Genomic DNA, 23,967 nt, shown 5'->3' with positions numbered 1-23,967 from the left:
GCATCAGGAGAGATTTGCAGTGTTTTGCATGGCCACCAAGCCATTGACTGCTGAGCAGATCCTGACAAAGTACAAAGATTTTTCCCAGGTCTTGGTTGCCTTCCTGGAGACAATCATCTTGAAGTAGATGAGAGTGTGAGGTCAACCGAGCGCCCTCCTAGCAGAGTTCCAGCTGTCCTCAAGCCCAGCCTGAAAGACTTGGTACAGGAACCTGAAAAAGGTGGAGTAATCAAGAGTGACAGACTGAATTAGCAGCGTGGGAGCAGGGGGAAAAGGAAGAAAGTTGAGAGGGGCCATAGATCCAAAGGATTTCACTAAAGCTTTGAAGAGATCCCACAGCCCCCACACCAGCCATTGAAGGAATTTTGCCTCAATTTACAACGGTAAAGACCTTTATTACCCCAGATGCCAAGGACGGATACTGAAAAGTTACATAAAAGCAGCCACCAGCTGGAGAGCTAAGGAAAGCTGAACGCCGCTCCAGCATCTCTCCAGCAATCATCTATTCAGGGGAGATTTTCTTCCCTGAAAGCTGAAAGCATCTCTTCTAGATGGCGTTAAGTGTTAATGAGGCAATTGACAGGACAATGGCGTGCCTTCCCTGGGGGTGAAATCCCACCCACTGAGAGCTGCCAGCCAATCAGAGACCGAAGGCTCTATTGAACAGGGAGGTGGTGGCTATTGCCGGTTTGACACCCAAGTAAGGCTGTGGATTAATTCCAGGGTAGATCTTAGTGATGGCGCGAGAAGAGTCACGGAGAGGAGGTCATGTGTAGGGGTCAGGGTGGGGGGAGGTGAGGTGGGCATTGGCAGCTGGGGGAGGGAAGTGACTCTCAACAGGCCTTTGAATGAGGGATCCCCCCCACCTACTTCCCCTTGGGCCCACGAGGAACCCCGTGAAGGTTTTCTTGCCAGGCGAGCCCCTGGCCTATTGTTGGAGTATTACCAGCAACAGAGTGATCATGCCCTTTTGTGGGCATCAGTTGGTCACTTAGTGGTTCAACTGGTGGTGGGGAGGGAAAATCAAATGAAATGAAAATGAAATGAAATGAAAAATGAAGGCCATCTACAGGTCTTTCCACCATGACCTTAAGCAGGGTGAAAGTAGTGGGGCCCTCACCTACTACTCTTCCACCAATTCAATGCCCCTATGCCATAAAATTGGCCATGGGGAGGGCATAAGATTCCATTGGAGTGTCTTGCCAGATCAAACAAGCTACCAACATATCTTCAAGTGCTCCAGAAATTAGTGACGAAAGGATGGCCTGAATCCATCAAGGACATACCAGTGGCTGTATCAGAGGATTGGGGTCGACTGAGATGAAGTGAGCTCAAAAGGTGGCATCTTATCTGGCGATCCAACTGCAGGATCTGAGGGATTGAAGTGATGTGAATGACGGGAGGCAGAGGCCAGACCTCCATCCTTCAGACCAAGCAGATTTGGATGGAAGTGGCCGAGGAAGTGAGCATCAGAGGTGCTGTCTCTCAAACCTGCAGTCAGTGCCCCAGGAGGTTTAATGACCTCAGGGAGGGCAGGAAAGCTGAGTGGCAGAGCACTTTCAGCTACCATGCCCCACCCTAATTTTCACAGGATTTTCCTGCACAATGACCATTCGAACAATATACCTTTCAACTCCATTCCTCTCTCTCATAGTTCCTCCTCACATCCCACCTGAGCAGCCTTACTCACACTCACCCTGATCTTTATACCATCGAGTGCTCATGCCTCACAGTCACCCTCACACTCATGCCTCACAGTCACGCCTCACAGGTCACCCTCACAGGTCACCCTCACAGGCCACCCTCACAGGCCACCCTCACAGGCCACCCTCACAGGCCACCCTCACAGGCCACCCTCACAGTCACCCTCACAGTCAATGCTCACAGTCACCCTCTATAAATGTTGTTATTCCCACCTCTCCATAAGCTCCCTTTTTCAAACTTACAACTCTCTGCATTCTCTCACTGCTGGGGAAGAGAGCACACTTCAGGGGGAGAGAACCAGGGTGGGTATGTGTGAGTGGGGGTGGTGGGGGGTAGGGTTGAATGATAGACAACACGTCGGCCCAGGCAATCTGTGGCCACCTGCTCCAGTGGGAAAGGGGTCCTATTCCAGGAATCTGCAGATGTCAATAACACCCTGCCATTAAAACCCAGACTCTTGAGACACTGGTGCTCACACATATTAAAAGAACTGATTTACCTGTAGACGCGGTGCTGGTGGCATCGCCTCTGTCCAGTTGGATCTCTGTGTCCAGCCCCTTCAACATGTGGCTGAGGAGAAGGCACTGGAGCTGTTACTGCAGCTGCTGCTGGTGTTCCTGCTGATGGAACCATCAATTCACTAGACACGTGCTTTAAGATATGAACAGTGGTTTTAATCTACTTACAACAGAGCCAGCCTGTTCCACGTTGAACTCTCAATGAACTGAACGACTGGCTCTGAGCATTGGTATTTATACAGCAGTCCAGGGGGAGGAGTCGTGGGCGGAGCCAAGGGTGGAGTCCTGTACAAACTCCTAAGCATTCCCAGCGCTACTCCCCCTAGTGGTCGGGCAATGCAACTGCGCTTACAAATGCATGGTCTCATGTGTATACAATACAGTGTGAATTACGGAGTTACATTCACCACAGCTGCTGCTCCTGCAGCTGCGGCTGGTACTCCTGCTGCTCCTGTTGGTGCTCCTGCTGGTGTTCCTGCTGCTGCTGTTGTTGCTCCTGCTGCTGCTGCCCCGGCTGCTGGTGTTCCTGCTATTGTTACTGCTGCTCCTGCTGCTGGTGCTGCTCTGGTTGCTGGTGCTGTTGATGGTGTTTCTGGTACTCCTGCTGCTGGTGCTGCTGCTGGTGCTGGTGCTGCGGCTGCTGCTGGTGTTCCTGCTGCTGCTGTTGCTGCTGCTGCTGCTGGTGCTGCACCTGCTGCTGCTGCTCGTGCTCCTGCTGCTGCTGCTGGTGCTGGTGCTGCGGCTGCTGCTGGTGTTCCTGCTGCTGCTGTTGCTGCTGCTGCTGCTGCTCCTATTGCTGCTGGTGCTGCTCCTGTTGCTGCTCCTGCTGCTGGTGCTGCACCTGCTGCTGCTGCACGTGCTCATGCTCCTGCTGCTGGTGCTGCTCCTATTGCTGCTGGTGCTGCTCCTGTTGCTGCTCCTGCTGCTGGTGCTGCACCTGCTGCTGCTGCACGTGCTCATGCTCCTGCTGCTGCTGCTGTTCCTCCTGTTGCTGGTGCTGCTGCTGTTGCTCCTGCTGCTGGTGCTAGTGCTGCTGGTGTTAACATTAGAACATAAGAACTAGGAGCAGGAGTAGGCCATCTGGCCCTTTGCGCCTCTCCGCCATTCAATGAGATCATGGCTGATCTTTTGTGGACTCAGCTCCACTTTCCCGCCTGAGCACCATAACCCTTTACTCCTTTATTCTTCAAAAAACTATCTATCTTTATCTTGAAAACATTTAATGAAGGAGCCTCAACTGCTTCACTGGGCAAGGAATTCCATAGATTCACAACCCTTTGGGTGTAGAAGTTCCTCCTAAACTCAGTCCTAAATCTACTTCCCCTTATTTTGAGGCTATGCCCCCTAGTTCTGCTTTCACCCGCCAGTGGAAACAACCTGCCCGCATCTATCCTATCTATTCCCTTCATGATTTTATATTTATACAAGATCCCCCGCATCCTTCTAAATTCCAACAAGTACAGACCCAGTCTACTCAATTTCTCCTCTTAATCCAACACCCCTTAACTCTGGGATTAACCGAGTGAATCTCCTCTGCACACCCTCCAGCACCAGTACGTCCTTTCTCAGGTAAGGAGACCAAAACTGAACACAATACTCCAGGTGTAGCCTCACTCACACCTTATACAATTGCAACATAACCTCCCTAGTCTTAAACTCCATCCCTCTAGCAATGAAGGACAAAATTCCATTTGCCTTCTTAATCACCTGTTGCACCTGTAAACCAACTTTTTGCGACTCATGCACTAGCACACCCAAGTCTCTCTGCACAGCAGCATGTTTTAATATTTTATCATTTAAATAATAATCCCTTTTGCTGTTATTCCTACCAAAATGGATAACCTCACATTTGTCAACATTGTATTCCATCTGCCACACCCTAGCCCATTCACTTAACCTATCCAAATCCCTCTGCAGACTTCCAGTATCCTCTGCACTTTTCGCTTTACCACTCATCTTAGTGTCATCTGCAAACTTGGACACATTGCCCTTGGTCCCCAACTCCAAATCATCTATATGAATTTTGAACAATTGTGGGCCCAACACTGATCCCTGAGGGACACCACTAGCTACTGATTGCCAACCAGAGAAACACCCATTCATCCCCGCTCTTTGCTTTCTATTAATTAATCAATCCTCTATCCATGCTACTACTTTACCCTTATTGCCATGCATCTTTATCTTGTGCAGCAACCTTTTGTGTGGCACCTTGTCAAAAACTTTCTGGAAATCCAGATATACCACATCTATTGACTCCCTGTTGTCTACCACACTGGTAATGTCCTCAAAAAGTTCCACTAAATTAGTTAGGCACAACCTGCCCTTTATGAACCCATGCTGCATCTGCCCAATGGGACAATTTCCATCCAGATGCCTCACTATTTCTTTCTTCGTGATAGATTCCAGCATCTTCCCCGCTACCGAAGTTAAGCTCACTGGCCTATAATTACCCGCGTTCTGCCTACCTCCTTTTTTAAACAGTGGTGTCATGTTTGCTAATTTCCAATCCGCCGGGACCACCCCAGAGTCTCGTGAGTTTTAGTAAATTATCACGAGTGCATTTGCAATTTCCCTAGCCATCTCTTTTAGCACTCTGGGATGCATTCCATCAGGGCCAAGAGACTTGTCTACCTTTAGTCCCATTAGCTTGCCCATCACTACCTCCTTAGTGATAACAATCATCTCAAGGTCCTCACCTGTCATAGTCTCATTTTCATAAGTTACAAGACATATTATTTCTGTCTTCCACTGTGAAGACCGACACAAAAATCCTGTTCAGTTCCTCAGCCATTTCCTCATCTCCCATTATTAAATCTCCCTTCTCATCCTCTAAAGGACCAATATTTACCTTAGCGACTCTTTTTTATGTTATATATTTGTAGAAACATTTCCTATCTGTTTTTATATTCTGAGCAAGTTTACTCTCATAATCTATCTTACTCTTCTTTATAGCTTTTTTAGTAGCTTTCTGTTGCCCCTAAAGATTTCCCAGTCCTCTAGTCTCCCACCAATCTTTGCTTTTTCCTTCAAATTGATACTCTCCCTTATTTCCTTAGATACCCACGGCCGATTTTCCCTCTTTCTACCATCCTTCCTTTTTGTTGGTGAAAGCCTTTGCTGAGCACTGTGAAAAATCGCTTGGAAGGTTCTCCACTGTTCCTCAACTGTTTCACCATAAAGTCTTTGCTCCCAGTCTACCTTAGCCAGCTCTTCTCTCATCCCATTGTAATCTCCTTTGTTTAAGCACAAAACACTGCTGTTTGATTTTACCTTCTCTCCCTCCATCTGTATTTTAAATTCCACCATATTGTGATCGCTCCTTCCGAGAGGATCCCTAACTATGAGATCATTAATCAATCCTTCTCATTACACAGGACCAGATCTAGGACCACTTGTTCCGCCGTAGGTTCCATTACATACTGTTCTAGGAAACTATCGCGGATACATTCTATAAACTCCTCCTCAAGGTTGCCTTGACTGACCTGGTTAAACCAATCGACATGTAGATTTAAATCCCCCATGATAACTGCTGTACCATTCCACATGTATCAGTTATTTCTTTGTTTATTGCCCGCCCACCATAATGTTACTATTTGGTGGCCTATAGACTACTCCTATCTGATGTGTTGGGTAAGCTGGGTCTGCGAGGACTGCGTTTACTGCAGCAGTGAGAGAGACAGGCTTCCAACACGTGAAGAAATGCAACTCTATTTTATTGAACTCTTAACTATCATACATACTTAAACTGTGGGTTGACACTATGCTGAGTTGACTGGAGACCTAAGGCTAACCTGACCAGACTATCTTACTACCACATGGTGTATGTTCTAGCTGTTGCTCACGGGCTCTGACTGTCTCAGAGGCTGGATCCCAAGAGAGCGGGAAAACTAGTGCCCTCTGGCTTTATAGTGGCCATGTCCTGTCTGATGATTGGCTGCTGTGTTCTGTGTGTTCATTTGTCATCCTGTGTGTCAATCAATGCCTGTCTGTGCACCATCATATACTTGTGTGTATATTATGACACTATCAGTGATTTTTTTCGCCTTACTATTCATGATTTCCACCCAAATGGATTCAACTTTATTCTCCATAGCACCAATGTCATCATTCACTGCCTGGATATCATCCTTAAATAACAGAGATACACCACCTCCCTCACCATCCACTCTGTCCTTACGAATAGTTTGATGCCCTTGGATATTTAACTCCCAGTCATGACCATCCTTTAACCATGTTTCAGTAATGGCCAGTAATAGTCATTCACGATCATTTGCGCCATCAACTCATTTATCTTCTTCCGAATACTATAAGCATTCAGGTAGAGCACCCTTATGTTGGTTTTTATACCTCCATTTTGAATCTTAACACCTCTATCAGTAACCTCTCCTAAGTTATTTTTCCTTTTAACTTTTCTCCTAATTTTCCTTATCGTTGAACCCATATCTTCATATACTAACCTGCTGCTTCGCTTTCCATTTATATTTTTACTTCCGTTTTATTCCTCTTAGTATTACTGAACCTATTCACTGAGCTGTCCTCAGTCACTGTACCTTGTACTGTGGCCCTTTTTGATTTTTGACTATGGTTTCTCTGCGTTACACTTTCCCCTTTACTGCTTTTTGTTTCTGTCTCCGTTTTACTTCCCTCCGACTTCCTGCATCGGTTCCCATTCCCCCTGCCACATTAGTTTAAACCCTCCCCAACAGCACTGGAAAATACCCCCCCAGAACATTGGTTCCAGTCTGCCCAGATGCAGACCGTCCAGTTTGTACTGGTCCCATCTCCCCAGAACCGGTTCCAGTATCCCAGGATTTTGAATCTCTCCCTCTTGCACCATCTTCGAGCCACGCATTCATCTTATCTATCCTGACATTCCTACTCTGACCAGCTGATGGCACTGGTAGCAATACTGAGATTACTATCTTTGAGGTCCTACTTTTTAGTTTAATTCCTAACTCCCTGATTTCAACTTGAAGAACCTCATCCCATTTTTACCTATATTGGTGGTGCCTACGTGCACCACGACAGCTGGCTGTTCACCCTCCCCCCCACCCCCATAATGTCCTGCAGCCGCTCCAAGACATCCTTGACCCTTGCACAAGGGAGGCAGCATACCACCCTGGAGTACCGATTGCGTCCATAGAACTACCTGTCTATTCCCCTTCCGATTGAGTCCCCTAGCCCTGCCATTCTTGTTCCTGCCCTCCTGTGCAGCAGAGCCAGCCACGTTGCCATCCACCTGGCTGCTGCTGCCATCCCCTGGTGAGCCATCTCCCTCAACAGTATCCAGAATGGTATTTCTGTTTTGCAGGGAGATGACCGCACTGCCTTCCTACTCTTGCTCTGTCGTTTGGTCACCCATTTTCTATCTCTCTCAGTAATCTTCACCTGCGGTGTGACCAACTCAATGAACGTGCTATGCACGCAGTCATCACCATCGCGGATGCTCCAAAGTGAGTCCATCCGTAGCTCCAGAGCCATCAAGCGATCTAACACGAGCTGCAGCTGGACGCACTTCCTGCACGTGAAGGAGTCAGGGATACCGGAATGGTCCCTAAACTCCCACATCGCACACGCGGAGCATGACATGCATCTGGGATCTCCTCAAATGTCTTAACCCTTAAATTAACTTATATATTATTGCTATTATATTTTAAAACTTGCTTTTATATCTCTCCTTATTATACCGATTTGGTTTCTGAACTTTAATTTCTAAACTTTAAATTCTTACCTTCACGTACCACTTACCTTCACTTTCACCACAGATGCCAAGGTAGGTTTTTATATCACCTACCTTCCCAGGATGCTCCCTGGTTTTCTCCCTGCTGATGCAAAAGCTGCAAAACAGAAGGGGAAACAATGGGAAAAGCACCTCTTTCCAGTCTGCACCGAATTCCCGCTCTGCTTCAAATTCCCAAGGTTTGACTTCACTCTGGCTGTCTCACTCTGGCTGTGTCCCCACTGCACGTGTGCAAGCTCACTGCATGTGCTTGAAGCTCTTTCTTATATAGAGCTGAGCTGGACTACTATCACTCACACAACTGTGTTGCTACTTCTCTTATCCCTCATTGGAGATGTACTGCTCTCAAGTTAGAGTGAAGGCTGACAGCAGGAAAGTGCAGATCAAGGTGAGCTAAGTCCAAAGTAGTTGACCTTCCAGAAGCTGGAAATCAAGCAGTAAGTGCCCTTTCCATGGCCACAGCTTCAATGAAGTAGCATTCTCTCCCTTGGTCCCTGACCCACAGCTACTTTTCAGACCTTTACCCACCCCCCCTTCCACTAACCGCAACCAAATCTGGCTCCCATTGGCAGCTCCAATTCGGCCCAATGTGTCTCAGAAAGTCTCCTAGATGTGCTTCAATTGCTCTCATCAAACTGGCAGCCACGAGTGAACAGTAAGATGTGATTCAGCTGGATGAGTAAATCAACCAACAGGCTGGATCCTTTAAGGCAAGAACGTTAGGGCATGTGCCAGCAGCCTCTATAATGAGCACGAAACAGCCATTTAATTGTCAGTTCCTTCATGATCCTCCAGCTGACCATTCAACTCCTTTACCAAGATGGCACTTTGTGCTAAGTGTCGGCTAAAACAGTGTTTCAGCTCAAGGTTCCATTTTGGCCATATCTGGGGAAAATTGTCTCCTCAATGTTACATGCCACATAGATGCTCATTTATCCCTCGCATTAAAATTAAATCATAATCTATTTTCTCCTCTAAGTTATTTACACAAATATAGATTTTTGTGTTCGTCTGCAAACCTGTGAACCAAGACTGCACCCAAATCTCTCTGGGACTCCACTTGTATCTGGATTCCAAGTAAAGTCACTTATAACTGACAATTGTTTTATCTACTAGAAGGCAATCAATTCCATATCAAACTCAGGATCCATCCTTCAGTCCCACGGGTCTCAATCATATATAGTAACCGACAGTGCAGCATCTTGTCAAAAGCGTTTTGAAAATCAAAAGCAGTCTTCTTTAAACGCCTTGTGGACCAGCAGCTGGGCTGATTTGAGGCATGTGTAGACCATAAGTATAAGTGTGAGGTGATCCATTTGGCATAAGGAACAGGGAGAGAAGCAATGTACACTTAATGGCACAGTTCTAAAGAGTGTGCAAGAACAGAGGATCCTGAGGGTTCATGTGCATTCTTTGAAGATAGCAGGACATATTTAGAGGATGGACAGCAAAGCAGACAGGATCTTAGGTTTCATACATAGAGGTATTGAGTACTAAAGCAGAGAAGTCATGCCGAACCTTTATAAAACTCTGGTTAAGGTCCAACTAGAGTCCCGTTCTGGTCACCACACTTTAGGGAGGATCATTAGACTGGTAATTCCAGACTTTTAATGAATCACCATCTGCCGTTGTGGGATTTGAATCCATATTCCCAGAGCATTATACTGGGTCTCTGAAATACTAGTCCAGTGACAATTCCATTGCATCATCATCTCCCCTACATGGTGACTCAAGACATCATCGTCTCCCCACACAAACCACTCAGCAAACCCTGACTGGTTTGCCAGCATCCTGCCTGGATCCCTTATTCACAGACACTCCGTGCCCAATCAAAGGAAAGGGGGAGGCGCTGAAAGCCCCCCCCCCCTCCCCCCCCTTGCCCTGCCATCTGACCCATCTTGCCCCACTTGCTGGAAACCACATCCCAGGAACCCTCATCCTACATTCTTCTCTCCAGAGATCGATGATGAGGCCTCACTATATTATCAGCAGAGGCCATTTTCCCAGTGATGCTTACGTAATGAAGAACTGCTGGTCTCTGATTGGCCAGCAGCTCTTGAGGGCAGGATTTCTGCCCTGCTGAGGACCTTATCGAGCGAGAAGCCCGATGCTGTCCAGATAAGCACCCGTTTGGAGTGAAAAGGCATTGAGTCTTTCATGGAAAGACAAAACTTGGTTCCTATTGGTTCTCCCACCTAAAATGTTCATGCAGGACGGAATTTTGTCAGAACATGAGTAGTCCCACTGCCAGTCCTTGCCACAGAGGTTCCCAGCCATTGCTAATCGGAAGATGTCAGGTTTTCCTCCCGATGCATTCCCCCATCATATTACCAATTGTTCCATCTCCCCGCCCATTGCCTCAGGAATATTCTCCATAGCTACTGTCAGACCTGCTGAGTACTGGTGGCACTTACTGCTTTTGTTGCAAACAAAATACTATTGGGCCATTACAGGTCTGTCAAAGGGTCGTGGACCCAAAACCTTAACCTTTTGTTTTTCTCTCTCCACAGATGGTGTCAGACCTGCTGAGTACTGACAGAATCGCAGAATCTTTGCAGTGCAGAAGGAGGCCATTCGGCCCATCGAGTCTGCACTGGTTCTCTGAAAGAGCACCCTACCTAGTCTGAAGCTCCTGCCTTATTCCCTTAACCTTGGACATTCGTTTTTTTTCCGATTGCAATCCAATTCCCTTCTGTAATGCTCAATGGAGCCTTTATTTTCATTTTTTCTCCTGTTCTTTATTACAAGTGTCTATATTCAGGTTAGTGGAGACCTGTGAAAACCCTAACCAAAGAGGTGCAAAGGATGAGAGATTATGAAATCATGCAGCAGAGGAAGTGGAGACGGTGGTGTACTTCACTACGTTGCTGTGAAGCCACAGTGCTATCCACTCGTGCTACCGTGTTGCCCATGTAGTTTGGACATTCTTAATTCCCACTCAGTGTACCCAAACAGGTGCTGGATGGTGGCGACTAGGGGCTTTTCACGGTAACCTCATTGCAGAGTTAATGTAAGCCGACTTGTGACAATAAAGATTATTTTTTTTAAATTCACACAAGCATAAAACCGATTTTTGGATTCCCAGCAAGTTCTCCCGCCCCGCTCATCATTGAATCCACCGGCAGGACCATTGGAGAATTCCACTTGATGGGCGGGATCTTATGGTCCTGCCGACGGCACACTCTGCCGCGGGTTTCACAGCGGCGTGGGGGGGGGGGGGTGCATTCAACGGGAAACCCCGTTGACAATGGCGGGGCCACAAGGTCCCATCACTGGCTGCTGGTGGACCATGCAGAGCACACAGCGAAGAGGGAGGAAAATCCGGCCCTATGTCTTCTGGATGTGATGAGCTTCTCCTGGTTGTGAACTTGCCCTCTGCAGCATCAAAAGTGCCCTTGAACACATCTTCCTGTTAACTGGTCTAGGAGAAAAGCATGATTAAATTGGGGATTAAATCGAATTAAGGAATAAGTATCCATGGTGGTTGAAGATGCCTTTCAGCTCTGGAAGATTGATCATTCAAGAATAATTTCTCATTCTTTAACACTCGTCACGCCAGAGAGCAATCTTGTCTTGTAAATCAGACAGTACAGAGTCTTAGAAATGTTTTATAAATTATACACTTCTACATTAAGAAACATTTCACTCCACCAAAGTATTAATTTAAAGAGTTTTCCCTGCAATAGGGAGAGGATTTGGGTAAGAATATGAAACAGCTGTTAATAGGATATTTCAGAGCTAATCAAAAACATCACAGAAAATGTCACTTTGGAAATATGGTGCAAGTTGAACTACATATGGTTAAGGGTTACTAAGAGACTGGCTAATTTTATTCCCCCAACGAGAATGATTCACGGAAGAAAAGTGTCCACTGTGCAATAAATCACCTGCCTCAAAAAAAAGTGTTTTATGACTTAGCAATGAGCACAAAATTGACCCCAGTGACCATTCCGCAGAATGGCATGACTCTCCCTGATACTGCTCTCACTGTAGGAAAAAGAAAATGCTAATATTGCAGGAACTGTGTGAATTACCTCATCACTGTGCAACCATATTTGTTCTGAACTGAACCTGCTAAGCATTAGCGTGGAAAACAGTAATATATGCCAAATTGTAATTAAGCATGCTGTTTTATGGAACATTTCTGATCATTTTTCATTCATCTTGAATTGGTAATGTGCCCAAAACATGAATATGCTAAGATAACACTGCTTCATTAATCCATAGCACTCCATATTGTTAAACAGTGTATTTATTGTTATGACTCCTGTTCTCAAATGTTAGCATTTGGCTCTGGTTTTTCCAACCAACCATATTTACATTTCACTTTATTCTGTCCATTATAAATTGCAATTGGTATTTTCAGCACTATTTCATCAATTTTGATTGATATTGGATTTTAAATTTGGCTGGACTTACAATCGGAGCGTAATTTTCCTTTGGGATGCGGGTGATGTTCATGTGGTTGTAATTGTATTGAAGCAGTGAGGAGACCCATTATATCTGAGACTACATGATACCGAGTGCCGTAAATGTAATGCACAAGGACCAGCAGAGTAACAGACAAAGGGTTCGAGGATGGAGTTATTTTGGGCTGACCTGGGAGTCCTGCAACAAATTCATTCTGTTTTAGATTCCCTGTGGTATCCAGCAGTTTTTGTTTCCTTAGAAGGCCTCTTGAATAAAATCCCCAGCATTACAGCAATCTTGAAATTAAAGGGTTGCCATGTACAATGGAATGCTGTTACTGTTAATCTGCTTGGACAGATGAAACAGTTCACACAATTGCAATGGCTATTCTTGTTCTGAGGGAAACAATATGAGTATTCGTTAAAAAAAACACCTTGATTTGAAAAAATATATAATTGAATCATAAATGTAAACGAAAAACATCCATCAATCTCAACAGAGAGTAGAAGAAATGTATTTGACAGATTGACATGGAATGCCCAAATAAAAACAGCAATGCAATACCCAGAATTACTTTTAAAAGGCAAAAGGAGAAATCTAAAGGGGTAGAGGACACAGAGGTGGGACTATATGGGTAGCTTTATGTATCAGAGTAACACCATTGGCTGGAGTTATGTCCCGTGTTACGCAAGGACTGCATCGGAGCGCTTTGCAGGGTTTTGTGGAGTTCACCATTGTATCCTGTTTGAGCAACATCTTGTCAATAAACCCCTTGCACTATGTTATATGAACTCAACGTGTGCCACCTCTGATTCTCTCTCTTTGCGGCTACAACAAAGAATATCACCCTTTATTCATGCAGCAAGGGCCAGGCGCAGTTATTTAATGTACTGTCAAAGTCTGTGAGATACAATTATGTCATTATATATTATTTTGATACAGGGAGGATTTCAGACAATCATGTGTTCAGAGTCATTTTATTTAGGGAAATATGAAATGTCGGCGGTCTTGTGGAGCTATGGGCAGTGTCCCTGCTTCTGAGCCAGAAGCTCTGGGTTGGAGTCTCGCCCCAGGACTTGATGGCCAAGGAAGGTGCGTTCATAATGCGGCCACACAGGTTGAGTATCAACCTACAGAATCCTTTCAATGGCAGGCAGTAACAATGGGAGAGACTCCCATTGTTTGATGCAGAGTGGCGCCCCTCAAGCAATAAGCTTCTGGCAACTTGTTCCGGGGTGAAAATACCTTGCTATGGGAACAGATGAAAGTTTGCCTTGTGCACCACAGGTTGCAGAAAGAGAGGCACCAGCAAACGTGAAATATAAATATAATATTTACAAATGTCATCTGCATTTGAATCCAAGGGATACTGTGTGGTGGGAACATCCTCTAATTTCCAGGCTGGAATTTTACACACTCCTGAAAGTGTGATGGCAGGTGTCACGTCAGCAGCATTATGCCTGGCTGTTTCTGCTGGAACTTTACAATGGCAGGGTGGGTGTTGGGTTGGCCCACCTACCCTTGGCCAATTGAGGCCCTTAAGTGGCCAATTAATTGGCTATTAATTAGGCGTCCTCCTGCTGCCACTGATATTTTACCAGCAAGGCATGGTAAGCCCTGGTGGTCTTGACATGGGCTCACTTGTGTGGAGTGAGGGGGGATGTTCTTCAGCTTTTCTGGTCACCCTATCTGCCCCCCCCCCCCATCCCACACCACTGATGATCACCACCTGTGCTTGATTACCCCCCTTCCCCTGGCCACCTTGACTGGCCCCAGCAAAACCCAGGAGACCCTCTTATGGACTGACCTGATTAATACTGCCCTCCTGTATGCTTCACCCAATGCCGGTGTCTATGTATTTACATTGTGTACCTTGTGTTGCCCTAGTATGCATTTTATTTTTTTTGCATGTACTTAATGATCTGTTTGAGCTGCTCGCAGAAAAATACTTTTCACTGCACCTCGGTACACGTGACAATAAACAAATCCAATCCAATTCAATGTAAACCGTCCCACTTACCCTGCAGTTCAGCATCCAGGCAGCTCCTTGTGGGAGATTGACTGCAGTCTCGGCACTGGCCACTGCTCCTGGTAACGCTGCTGGGATTGGAGGGCTGCCAGTCATCTAATTGGCTGGGCATCCTCCCAGATGGGTGTGGAAACCACGACCTGATCCACTTAACCGCCTGGGGCCTTAAAATCAGATCATTGGTTCTTCAAATGAAGGCAGGCTGGTCCCTGAATTATCAGCGTGTGGGTGGGGCCACCGCCTCCACAAAAAACTTCAGTCCAAGCCACTAACTATATCCAGCCAAAGCTTATAATCAAAGGGCAGGATTTTCCCACAGTCTTCGTGACCCTGATGCCAAGATCAAATGGGGGTGATGAGCCCGCACTTGCCAGGAGATGGGCAGCAAAGCTATTTTCCCAGAGGCAGCTTCGTAATTGACCATCCAATTTGGGATGGCGGACAAGCTCAAGATGCTGCCAGCCCAATCAGGGGGCCAGGAGCTCTGGAGCTCCATTGAGGGACGTGGGTGCTAATGAGGGCGATAGGAGAACGCATGTGTACCTCTGTGAGGAAAAATGAAGAGACAGTTTCACAGGGACAGCACTGAATGCACTAAATGTGTTCTTACCATGAGAAAAGACGTACCTTATCCATGTCTAAATCATTTTACCCCTTTTTTCACTACTTTTTCAGTCTGCACACACTTTGGCTTTCTGTAATCTTTATTATTGTCACAAATAGGCTTACATAAACACTGCAATGAAGTTACTGTGAAAAGCCCCTAGTCGCCACATTCCACTGCCTGTTCGGGTACATAAAGGGATAATTCAGAATGTCCAAATTACCCAACAGCACGTCTCCGGGAACTCGCGGGAGGAAACCAGAACACCTGGAGGAAACCCACGCAGACACGGGGAGAACGTGCAGACTCCGCACAGACAGCAATCCAAAGTGGGAATTGATCCCGGGACCCCGGCGTCGCAAAGCAACAGCAAAAACCACCACGCCACTGCGTCAACCAAAGCTTTTAATATAACTGAAGACATAGAAATAACTCACACATGTTCAAGACTCACATCATGAATCTTGACCTCGTCTAATACGTTCGCTACATGTGCTCCTTTTGAGGAAACAATCTGATGGCTTGTCTCAACCCACTGGAGCCAAGAACTGTCCTTTTTGTTCACATTTGTTTTAGACTTGCAATATCAATTCATAATCTTTTCTCACTTACACTCTTTGTGGGGTGTACATTATCTCACAGGGATCGATTGTCAATATAACATTCTATTATGATATTTTCTTCATCATTTCCCCCCATTTAGCATTTCGCCGAATGTTTTAGATAAAAAGAATGCCATGTCAACCACCACTAGTGGTCTGGGAGTCTCCGCAGTCTGGTTGTTTATTTCTTCTCGCTTCCTAAGCCAACGGACAACATCGCCCGTTTTCACCCACAAGAAATATTATAAGATCTGCTGCACTTGAAAACCCATCAACAAGGCTTGCATGAGAGGCATCACTGGATACAATCAATTTTATTCTGAGGGTCACCGAAGGATGGAGACTTCAGTACATGTTTCTCCACCTTTAATTTGTTTCCATGTTTTGATGTCCTGGAACTTGGGATGTTTCATTTTAGCAACCAGTTCAGGAACTTCAAAGCTTGCATCCCGCCTCATGTGTATGCCGAACCAATTTAATTGCCCAATTAGACTCCCGAGCTGCTCCATCTCAACTTTATAAGCATCTCTTTGTGAGGACCTAGCCCAGTTGACTGTGATAAGCTTCTCCAAATACAATTGGAGGTTTAAAGTGAACTCAGATCCACCTGATACTGCTATATACTGAAGCCAAACAGGGGAAGCCTATTGCATATTGGAGCCCAATGCAGCAGTCTGAGTACGTACAGGAGAATCAGTGTCACTGCTGTTCTGTGTAACATGGTGTTGTCACGTGGACCTGGGGCATAAAGCAGTTTTATTTATAGATATGGCGGCGAGGGTACAATCTCATATTGCTCGTCATACATCAGAGGTGTTTTCTACAGGCACAACTTATTCCATGAGGTAACCTTACTCAGATAGGCATCACCAAAGGAGTCACCAATGTACCAATTCATCACAATGTTCACCCTGTTTTAATTTCAAACTTTGAATTATTCCCTTGAACTTCAAGAATGCTCTTCATCATTCAGAACAACGCAATCTTTAAACACAATGGATAGAACTGTCCACTCCTGCCAGCAGCAGGAATCATGGCGGGAGACAAATATATCAAAATATTTCCCTAAAGCAGGATAAACTGTCAGAATTCTATTCTCTTGATTCTCAAGGCAGGTTAAAGGCTCGTCAAGTTTCCCACAGGACAATTTTGGGAACCCCATTTGCCCTATCTGCACACATTAGCATCTCATGCATGTCCATTAAAAGGTCACCTTGTCGGAATTAATTTTACCCTCCAAATTCGCTGTGACTGGGTCACGATCAGGAGCACCGCTGCAATGTCCAGGTGGCTCAGGCACATGGCTGCCTGTGAGAGGGAAGCCCTATCCTGGGCCTCGGCCACCGTCTGCACAGAATGCCCCAGCCATGGACATGCTGATCCATAACCGAAACCCTCGCCCCCAAGATCTCCACCAGGGACGCCATCCATGTGGTCTTGGCCTGGGTGGCACCCCCTGCTCCTGCACGCAGCTAGACTCCTCCACTTGCGCCTGCAGGTGTTGGATGCTCGCCGACAACCCATCATGTAGTCCCTGGCTCTGCAATTGCATCACCATGATTAATGGGACTATCCATTCCAGAAGCCCGTAACCCATCTGGACAGCAGCTGGTCCCTGGGGCTGGCCTGCCCTCCGACTGTCTGTCCCCTTGGGAGTTCCTACCTCCACATGACATACCATAGCATTTGTGTGGTGCGCACCAGAGAGTATCCCAGGAACCTCTTCACTGAAGTGCCTGACCAAGGTGTCTCTGGGATGGTGGAGACAGCTTTGACAGGAAATAGGTGTCAACATCGGACTCAAGCTCCGGGTGTCCTGCACGTCGGGCATGTAGGTCCCCTCTGTGTCGGTGTCATCGTCGCTGCTTGGCACCAGGGGTTCTGGCTGAGGCCTGGGGCAGGGGCACCCGAAGGACCCGCCAGCAGGTCCTGCAGGACATAAGACAAGATGCATGATTAGACCGTGGGCCGGGGAGTAGTGGGGATGATGGGGTGAGGGTGGTGTGGGCATGAGGGTGTGGGGGTGAGGGTGGTGTGGGGTGGTGCAGGAGTGAGGGTGGTGTGGGAGTGGTGTTGGGGAGGTGGACGGTTGACACATGTGCCATGGGGAACCCCAACCCAGCAAGGTGGCACTTCCTCGCCCGAAGCCGACCTCCACCCCGGCGACTGCCCTGTCCTCAGGCCCACCGACCACGTCCGTGGCCCACTGCTCTGCCGTGGTGAGGGGCCACAGGTCCGGCGGTCCCCTTCCAGTCTTTCCTGTCCCAGCTGTTGTGGGCGGCCTTTTCCTGGAGGGGGGGAGAGGACAGAAAACGCACAGTGTTAGACAGTCCAATAGATGCAGCCAGGGGTGAGTAGCTGGTGTTTCCAGAGGCCAGGGCACCCAGCCATGGCGGCCAGTATGGGCGCCAGCATGTGGTACAGGGTAGGCGTTTGGATGCTTTCCGGGTTGGGGTGGGGGTAGAGTTACGGCTTTTGGGACGATGGTTGATGCGAGTGGCACAGTGCTGCCTACTCACCATGGCCGCCCTGAGGAGACTGTACAGTTTTCTACAGCATTGCCGTCCAGTCCAGCTCTCATGGCGCTTGCTGCCTCTGCTACCTGGGGCTAGGCGCGGCGAACGGCACCGCTGGCAGCCTCCTTTCCAGGCCTGGGTACAGGGTGGCCCACCTCTCCTCCATGGCATCCAGGCGGGTCTCAAGTCCGCCGTCGGTGAATCGTGGGGCCGCTCTCCTTGCTACCATCTTCTTGGCTGGGATGGTGTGTGTGGGGAGGGAAGTGTGTATATTGTCAGCCTCCTGAGTGTCAATCGCAAATCCGGTCAATCCTTCATGGTTTCTCATTGGAATTGATTGTGTTCCACGTGACGCCGGTGCTAGCCCCTTTACAGTTGCTGAATCGGTCCAAGTGCGCCGCCAGTTTGGCTGCCCTGGAGGTCCACCAATCCTGCCCTGGCGTCAATACTTAGTCTCAGGAACATCACACTTGGTAACGACTCTCATCCAGCTAAGGAGGAGGAGGGCCCATTGTCAGTTGGCACAGGGCTAGGAGCAGCAAGGTCCTGAGCACCAAAATGCACCGGGGCCTCTATGAGGTCAAGATGCTGGTGAATATGGAACACGGCAACGGTAAGCATTGGTCAAACAATGGGTGTATCGCTGGCGATGCTTTTATCTAGAGATGGGCGAAAGGCAATGCGAGAGCTGCCCTCGTATGCCCCGGGATGTGGTTTTTCACATCTGCCAGCTCCTTCAGTACAAGCTGCAGCCACAAGGACCCTGGAGGAATATTGCAGAGCTCCTGGCCTGCAAGGAGTGAATATGTTTCCAGGTGCCCTGATTTCAGAACCTTGACCCCATGAGGTAACGATGGAGCAGGCGACATCCTGCCCCGCCCCACCACAAGATTCACTGAACTCTTCACGGGTACATAATTAATGAACTGAAAAGCAAAAGATTGCACCTGTTTACCTGCCATCAGACTCACTTACCAGAATGTGAAATTCCACACAATTATTTTCATGTTTCTCTATTACAAATTCTGCGAGATGCCTCGGTCACTTTGAGGCACAGGCCCAGCTAATAATCAAACATTAGATTCTTATAATTTGTACAATAGTATTCTTCTCAAGATGCAGTGTTTGCAAATTCACATTTGATTACACAACAACAAAGGTTGATTGTGTGGAAGCCATACTTAGATCTGAGTTCTAAAGACTGAGTAAATAGGTTGAAAAGAATGGTCTTAATTAGACATTAGTCAACCACAATAAGTAACTGAAACACTGGTAAATTCCAAAAGCTTCTTTCAGGAGTTAGATTTATGCACATAATAATAAAATAGATTCAAACCCATTTAGAGGTCGAAAATGTAGGGTGGGATTCTCCGGTCGCCAACTCCAAAATTACGTTCGGCGATCAGCCGGAGAATCAAAGTTCCCGACCAAATCAGGGGTGGCGCCGCTTTCACGATGCCCGCCCCCTCCAAAGTGGCACTTATTGACCACATTGCCTGAGGCCTGCCCCTCAATGCTTATCCCCGACCGGCCGAGTTCCCGCATGTGGTCTCGTGGTCTCATCCGATGGAAACTCGGCGTGACCGCTGCGGACTCAGTCCAGCATCGCCATAGTCGGGGGAGGGCCGATCTGCAGGCAGGGGGTGACTTCATCAGCGGCTGGGGGCACTGCAGGGGGAGGTGGTCCGGTGGGCACGAGCCGGCCGAAGGGGGGGACTATTTCGAGGGCTGGGTCCGCCTGCGATCGGCGCCATGTAGTACAACGCGGCCATTCGCGGGTCATATCGGCAGATAGAGCCGGATGCACTACGCTGCCGGCATGCTATCCCTAGCAAAACAGGGAATCGGTGGCCATTTTACCTCATTTTTTCAAAACGGCAGCATGGAGACATAGCCCCAGAATCGGAGAATCAAGCCCCATGTCTTATCCATTCTATTTCTGATGGGCACGGTAATGTCACAGACCAAGACATGAATTGGGATGAGTCAATTTTGTGAATCTGTCACACCCCTAAAGCAAATTGTTCTTCTGTGTAACATTTTAAGGTGGAAACTTCTCCAAGGCACTCCACAGAGGAATTATGAAGTGGAGGATATAAGCCTCAGGGAAGTGGTGTTCATAACCATGTCTCCATAGGCCACAGATCAAGAGGGTAATTTTTCAGAAAGAAGGTTGCACTCTCTCGGGATATTCTTGGGGAACCTTATGGTGAAGGCGTGAAGTCCCTTTCAACAAGCGGCAAAGTCAGTCACAGAAACTACTGCCTTGAATTTCTTTGTATCTGCTTCTTTCCAGATAGAATCTGCACATTTTCCCACAGTTATCAGGCTGCAGCTCACCACTGCATTAAAATGCAGCATTCAGCAATGCTCCAGAAATCATGGGTGCCATTCAGCGACCCCTTGCGCCCGGCCCGGAGCCAGGCGCAACAATGAATCGTGCTAGAGGTACAAATCAGGCTCCGCGTTGGGTGCCAGGCCGATCGCATTGCCAGGGTGCCCAGGTGCCAGGTTGGCACTTAGGTGAGAGGATCGGGGCAGCCGGTCAAAATGGCACCACGAGCTCGCCAGCAGGACATCACTCTAAGTGTGGCCTCGGCAGAAAGAAATTCCCCAAGGCCACAAATGTGCCGTTGAACAGCAGTGTGAGAAACACCCCTGATAAACGCATCCGACAGCGGACTGAGTTTGAAGTCTGCTGAATCACGCCCACACCTTTCCCAAGCTAAGCATGAGCAGAGAGAGAGCAGCACAGTAGCATAGTGGTTAGCACTGTGGCTTCACAGCTCCAGGGTCCCAGGTTCGACTCCCCACTGGGTCACTGTCTGTGTGGAGTCTGCACGTTCTCCCCGTGTCTGTGTGGGTTTCCTCCGGATGCTCCGGTTTCCTCCCACAGTCCAAAGATGTGCAGGTTGGGTGGATTGGCCATGATTAGTGTCCAAAAACAGGTTAGGTGGGTTACGGGGATAAAGGGGGTAGGGTGGAGGCGTGGGGCTTAAGTAGGGTGCTCTTTCCAACGGCCAGTGCAGACTCGATGGGCTGAATGGCCTCCTTCTGCACTGTAAATTCTATGGTCTATGATCTCGGAAAGGGAGAGAGAGAGCTCTCCAGTTAAGTGCAAAGGAAGAACAACAGACAAGTTGCACATATAACAGTCTCAAAAAACAATCTACTCAATTCCAGGAATCAGAAAGACTTTAAAGTCCATTAATAAACACTTAGGGTGGAATCTTACCAGAATTTAGCCAGGGGCGAGCTTCTCTGGGCGTCCCATGGTCTGTTTCTCGGCAGCAGGAAGCAGCCCACCATTGGACATTGTCAATGAGATTTCCCATTAAACCCACCGCAATGGAAATGAGAATGCTGTCGGTCGGACTGAAAGGTGTGAACAGCTAGAAGATCTCGCCCAAAATGTCGGTTCCGGTGAGAAAATCGGTGCAAATCCCACCGGCCACCGGCAGCAGCAACGGGAAATCTCACGGAATATTGTACCTCTTTAAAAAAAAATTCACCATGTGAATCATGCTGCGCTCGTGGCAGCCTCCTGCTGATTCGCTCGTCCCGGGTCAACTTAATCTCTGCAACTAGTGGGGAGCTCCGTATAAACACCTCACCAGCACTTGTTCCAGATGCATTATGAAAAATGAAATGAAAATCGCTTATTGTCACGAGTAGGCTTCAATTAAGTTACTGTGAAAAGCCCCTAGTCGCCACATTCCGGCGCCTGTCCGGGGAGGCTGGTACGGGCATTAGAGGGAATGGCTTCCAGGAAACTCGCACCATGATTCCCAGGGGGGAGCTCTGACGAAACCCTGGGATGGTGAGCAGCAGAGAGGCAGGGAGCACGATTCTCCGAAATGGAGAGAGAGTGTTCGCACCGTCGTGAACACCGTCGCTTTTCACGACGGCGCGAAACGGGCGCGGAGACTACTGATTCTGGCCCCCACAGGGAGCCAGCACGGCGGTGGAGCGGTTCATGCCGCTCCAGCCTCCCTGCCCGGTGCCAAATGGCCGCCGCGCCAACTTGCACATGTGCCGGGGACTTCTTCAGTGCGCCGGCCCCGCGCAACATGGCGTGGGGGTTCAGGGGCCGGCCACGCAACAAATTAGGCCCGGGGGGGTGGAGAGACCGGTCCGCCGATCAGTGGGCCCCGATCGCGGGACAGGCCCCATCGGCGGTACCCCTCTCGTGGACGGAGCCCCCCCCCCCCCCCCCCCCCCCCACAGGCCATCCCCCAACCATTCGCGCAGAGTTCTTGCCGGCAGCGGCCAGGTGTGGACGGTGCTTCATTAATCCCCCGTGATGCACTAATGCCGTATCTCTGTTCTTGGAGGACAATGAGTCGAGCATCCAGGACCATTCTTGTGCCCCTTGATGGCAACATGATGTCTCTCTTATCACCCACACTGATATCTCAGTAAAGACACACTGCTGTTGCCACCCCCCCCCCCCCCCCACCCCCCCCCCCCCCCCCCCCCCCAACCCCCCACCCCCCGCCACCTCCCATACCTTCCCCCCCGCCTGGACTCAATCCCCAAACCCCTCATCCATGAAAGGTGATAATAACCAACAACACCCCCCCCCCCCCCCCCCCCCCACCACCCTAGCATCAATGCTCAGGACTCTCATGTCTGCCACTCTTCTCCAGTGATGCGGCAGCCATGGGCTAGCAAAGTGTTGAGAGGCTGCCCAGTAAGTTGGAGGCAAACACTGGGACTCCTGACCTCCGAGGGGGCTACAGTAGTTGAGATAAGTCATCCAGCACCTCTGAGACCCATGATAAGCCCATTCATTGACAGGAGGCATTCTACTCTCTGTCAGGCAGGAGCCAGACATATTGCTGAGGATGAGAGGAGCATCGCTCTGTCCTCAATTTAAGTCATCATCATTCTCCTGCAGAGTACGGCCAATGCCTTTAGTGCCCTGCCCATGAAGGTAGGCACCGTCATGAGAACCTACAGCTGGCACCACATTAGTTTGATGTTAGAACCCAAGGTGGGAAAGCTCGTCACTCTCTAGTCCTAGTCATCCCCGAAACGAGAGGCTATGAGGGCATCCGTAGCTCTTTGGCCCATGTGGGCCCTGACCATCACCCAAGGTTCTTCATCCTTCTCTCTTCCACGTTTGACCTTCACCACCCTCCTCATCCGAGGAGATGTGTCATTTCCCCATCTCCTGCGAGTCCAGCGAGTCTCCCCTCTGAAGCAGCAGGTTGTGAAGAGCACAGTAGACTACAATTATGCGGGGCACCCTCTAGGGGCTGCGTTGGAGGGCAGTCCAGGCACCGGGACCTCATCCTGAGAAGTCCAATCACCTGCTCGACCAGTGCACATGTTGAAGCATAAGTCTCATTGTAGTGAGTCTCCACAAGTGTTTTGTGGCCTCCTCACTGACATCAGTAGTCAACTCTTGAGTGGGTAACCCTGTCTCCAAGAAGCCATCCCTCCAGCTGCTGATCTCCCTCAATGACCTAGGATCTGAGAACGCCCCAAGCCGTAAGTGTCATGGATGCTCCCCTGGAAACGGGCACACACCTGCATAATGTGCATCGGGTGGTCACAAACGAGTTGGACATTGCGGGAGTGATATCTTTTCTAATTCATGAATGGCGCCATATGATGCCATGGAGACAGCAGAGCCATGCGGGTACAGTCTATCATGTCCTGCACCTGGGCAATGTCTGCTCAGAGGGCAAAGCCTTGGCATCCTGGCTCGCCTGGTCCCGATCCAGGTCATGTGGGCCCTCGCAAAAAGGGCATCTGTAACCTCACTGTATTTCTGTGTGACTGACTGGGAAATGCCACACAGGTTATCCCTGCTGCTTCTTGCATGCCAATGTAACA

Source organism: Scyliorhinus canicula, chromosome 1 (genome assembly GCF_902713615.1).
Source record: "Scyliorhinus canicula chromosome 1, sScyCan1.1, whole genome shotgun sequence".
NCBI classification, from domain to species: domain Eukaryota; kingdom Metazoa; phylum Chordata; class Chondrichthyes; order Carcharhiniformes; family Scyliorhinidae; genus Scyliorhinus; species Scyliorhinus canicula.
The sequence above is the reverse complement of the archived record's forward strand: the minus strand, read 5'-3'. Positions refer to the sequence as shown.